Source organism: Miscanthus floridulus, chromosome 3 (genome assembly GCF_019320115.1).
Source record: "Miscanthus floridulus cultivar M001 chromosome 3, ASM1932011v1, whole genome shotgun sequence".
NCBI lineage: Eukaryota > Viridiplantae > Streptophyta > Magnoliopsida > Poales > Poaceae > Miscanthus > Miscanthus floridulus.
This window is the reverse complement of record NC_089582.1, coordinates 48,668,310-48,671,601: the sequence shown is the minus strand read 5'-3', so window position 1 is coordinate 48,671,601 and position 3,292 is coordinate 48,668,310. Positions and strand designations below refer to the sequence as shown.

General features: G+C 40.9%; 1 long non-coding RNA gene across 1 annotated transcript; it reads left to right on the top strand.

The window, feature by feature from the left end:
• The first annotated feature begins 219 nt into the window (after positions 1–219).
• On the top strand, positions 220–828 carry LOC136545676 (uncharacterized). Its single transcript, XR_010781126.1, has 2 exons — positions 220–284; positions 570–828. It is a non-coding gene; the product is annotated as an uncharacterized lncRNA (long non-coding RNA).
• Positions 829–3,292: the final 2,464 nt, after the last annotated feature.

Below are 3,292 nucleotides of genomic sequence, written 5' to 3'. Positions count from 1 at the left end.
TCACGTCGTAGTTGTTTACCGAGTGCCGGCGTAGCACTCGGTAAGATTTATTCTCCGAGTGCCCCGTTAGTTGACACTCGGTAAACTAACTTTACCGAGTCGTTGTTTACCGAGTCATGTTTACCGAGTGTGGCACTCGGTAAACAATTTACCGAGTGTTTCTCCATATTTGCCGAGTGTTTATCACACTCGGTAATTAATCAGTATCCCGTAGTGGTTGGGAGATTCCAGCAGAGCTGCTTGCACCACCACCACCACCACCATATCGTCGAGAGTCTACTCCGGTGAGTATGAGTACGGATGTTTTACTTTCTTTGCTCATGCTTAGTGTCAAACCTAGTGATGGCCTTCGTGCCGGATTTGTTGATGTGTTGGCATTCGTGCCGGATTTGTTGATGTGTCGGCCTTCGTGCTGGAAATGTGGTTGTCGGCCTTCGTGCCGACGTTTTTCTTGCAGGTTTTGGAAACCTCCCCATGCAGGGGAGGTGCTGCCGAAATTTTCAACTTTTCTTTACACTCCTTATATTTTTATCTTGTCACTCACGTGCAATCTCTTCTCTTTTTTGCAGCATCAATCGGGTGGGGCGTCGAACCATGTCGAAGGGTCGCCGGCATCGCACGTCGGGCCATCCCCACCTGGACCGTCGCCGGGATCGCACGCTGGGGCGTCCCACCCCTCACAGTCGCCGTGAGCCGCCTTCGGAGTCGTTTTTTTGTATTGAACTTGTGAACTTGGAATAGTGTGTACTTTTGAACGTGTGGTTTGTAATATATTGTGGATTTCGGACAAATTTGGTCGTTTGTGATATATAAATGTGGTTTGTGACATATTGATGTTGATTTGTGGTTATATATATATATATATATATATATATATATATATATATATATATATATATATATATATATATATGCTTTGTTGTTTACGTGGAAAAGCAAAAAACAAAAAAAAAGAATTTTAGAGGTGGCTTCCCCGAGTGCCTGTGCTGTGGCACTCGGGGAAGAGGGATTTTTATAAAAAAAAACAAATTTCTTCCCCGAGTGCCTGAACTTCGGCACTCGGCAAAGAGTATTTTAAAAAAAAATTAAAAATCTTTCCCGAGTGTTGCACTCGGGGAAGAAAATAAAAAAAAAACAACGTCGGCCGCCGGCCAACGGCGTCAAGTCTTCCCCGAGTGCCAGCACGGCACTCGGCAAAGCCTTCCCCGAGTGCACGATTTTTGACACTCGGGGAAGGCGACTTTCCCGTGAGAGGATTAGCCGGAGGCTCTTCCCCGAGTGTTGCACTCGGGGAAGGCTTCCCCGAGTGCAACTGGGCCTTCCCCGAGTGCAACCGGCACTCGGGGAATCCAGCAGTTCCTATAGTGGTTTGTATACTTTTTTTTTCCTTTTCAGTCATACAAGGTGGGAGACAAGAATTTATGGCGCCGTAAACATCATAATCTTATTAAATGCCTTAACATCCGTCTCAAGACAGTCGTGTTGAATAATTATCGAGGCATAAAGTCACAAGTTAACTTTGCAACATTCTTTGTACTGAACGCAAAGATGCTGGAGTCAATGACATTTGAGTGTCAAAGGGACAGTGTGACTGATAGATTTGTTGCAGAGCAGCATCAGCTGCTCCAGCTGGAGAGAAGGGTTTCAAGATGTGCTCGGTTTTATTTTACTACTAAAAGATGTGAGCATGCATTCATGCATATTAATCATGCCCATGATTTGTCTAAAACCGATCCCTTCGAATGTGAAGAAAGAGGGGTAGGTGTATGCGCATCCTTTGAGTAGTTGCTGCTTGACTCGTACTCTTGTTTGCTGTTAAATTTGATGAGGTCTATTCCTTTTTCTAGTGTGGAAGTAGGGGGTTGCTAAATGAACTATGTATATTGTAAGATTTCTGTAATTGTGGCAATCTGACAGTGCCACAGTTTGACTTACTAATCTGTAATGCACTAAATCTTTATGTAGTAGTTATTGGCAATGTTTGATGTTGCAGGTAATTCTGTTAATAAAGTAGAGCTAGTGTGAATATAACTTTGTTTTAAATGTTCTTTTATTTGATGTTCTTTACTTGTGCTCGGCAGCACAACAGACTACTTATAATTACTTGATTGGTCTTAAATTTTGCTTATAGCACAAATTAGGGCCCAAAATTATGTTTGGTGGTTTGTTGGGCTCGTCGATGAATCACGGCTCAGCCCTTTGGGCTGAGGTGCACTAGAAACACCGGCGCGGCTTGGAGTGTACCAGCCCGTCTTCCATACATTGTAGCCTAGAGAATCAATCTCATTTTAGTTGTCTGTTGTGCTTTCATTCTGTAGCTCAGCAATGTACCTTATAATGGCAAATTTACAAAAATAATAATAATATGATTACAGATGGACAACTACAAACCAAGCAAAAATTGTTTAACAGATGGCATGGAGGAGAGATAAGTTCAGCTGTTATGGCATTCAAGAATTGTAGGACTAACTTGTGCTCTATTATTTGAGTAAACTATGGAACATTAGGACAAAATGGCATATGTACTTTCAAACAGATAAGAGTGCAGTAGCAGCAAAAGAGGAGCCTCTGATTTCTATGCTGATAACTTGAGCTAACAGATCCCATTTTCTGCTACTTTTCGGGTGATAACACATGAGAATGCAGTTTATATAAGAATGAAGGCATCTTTGTGGGGTTCTCTACTTATTGGCTTATTGGAGGAGTCTTTTTTTTTTGTCAACAAACATGCACATATTTCAACAGCGTCTAGCTGTTAGAATTGTTACATGGTCTTTCAGTACATTATCCAGTGCTTCCAGTATTGGTGGGCACTGTATGACATGATCTCTGTTGGAACATGACAATGATAGACTTGTAGGGTGGGGTTGAGAGTATACAAAAGCCTGTTTTGCTAATGTATGAGCAATGTGATTTTGGGTCCTCCTAATCTTGTAGATTCTTGTGTTCCGTTGCCTTGTTGAGTTGATGAGTATTGTTAGGATAATAGGCAATTTCCATGTCATTTTAATTCCATAAATTAACAGCATGATGATGACATATAAAGAATTATTAATCATTGAAATCATGATATCGATTATATCCATGGTAAAACTACATGCTGGATCATATATCATGTGAAACTTATGAAGATCATGAATCATAACAAAGAGAAACAAATGGAATGATTTATATTTCATATCTGCAACAAGCATAAAGCTACATACGAAACAATAGGACTGTAAACAGGAAACACATATGTAGAGCATATATCTAGCAGGAACAGACATAAGATATCTTATGAAATGACATG